Below are 895 nucleotides of genomic sequence, written 5' to 3'. Positions count from 1 at the left end.
GGATTGCAACCCTCAGTGTCGCGCCCGTACCGGACTGGGACCGGCAACGGGATCGCAGCCCTCAGTGTTGCTCCTGCGCCTCGCTCAGCCAGTGAGCGGGAACCGGTCTGTATGTGGGATCCAAACCCTCGGCAGGAGCGACGCCACACTTCCCAAGCGGTGCACTATAGCAGTGCGCCACCGGGCCGGCCCCAGCATATATATTGTTACAAATCATAATTATTCTTTATGCCCCTTGTCCAATCTCTCCCCATCCCTCACTTGCTCCGCCCTTCCCCCTCTAATTACCCTAGATTTCTTCTGTCCTTCTGAAAAAGTAATGGTTACTCTGTTGATTTGTTGCGTAGGTGATCTGTCCAATGCTGACAGGTGTGATCGGGTCCCCCAATATTATCATAGAGCAGATGTTTCTTCTGTCACTCTGAAATGGGCTTTGTGGAGAGAGACATCCTCTTCTTTTCATCTCTGTTGGTGACTCTCCTTGTGTCAATGCACTCCAGTGACAGGCAGACCGTCTGCATGGTGGCTGTGGCATCTAGCAGCTTTTGTGGCAGCCATGGTTATTGTGGTGACTGTGGTGGGCCACCCACATGGAGGTGATTTTTTGGCATGTTCCTTGGTGCTGGGTGGGATGTGCCTGGTTCTGGGATGTGCCTGGTTGTGGGATGTGTCTGGTCCCCTTCTCCATGCCTCTGGTCCTTGAGCAGGCCCTGAGGCACTGGCGCAGGGTGCCTGGTTGTGGGATGGGTTCCGGCCCCTTTCTCCATGCCTTGCATTCCGGGGTGGACCCCGAGGTGCTGGCATGGTGTGCCTGATTGTGGGAGGGGGGGTTCGGTTCCCTTCTCCATGCCCTGGGTCACTGGGCAGGCCTTGAGGCACTGGCATGGTGTGTCTG

The sequence above is a fragment of the Galeopterus variegatus genome, unplaced genomic scaffold (assembly GCF_000696425.1).
Source record: "Galeopterus variegatus unplaced genomic scaffold, G_variegatus-3.0.2 Scaffold2525, whole genome shotgun sequence".
Taxonomy (NCBI): Eukaryota; Metazoa; Chordata; class Mammalia; order Dermoptera; family Cynocephalidae; genus Galeopterus; species Galeopterus variegatus.
The sequence above is the reverse complement of the archived record's forward strand: the minus strand, read 5'-3'. Positions refer to the sequence as shown.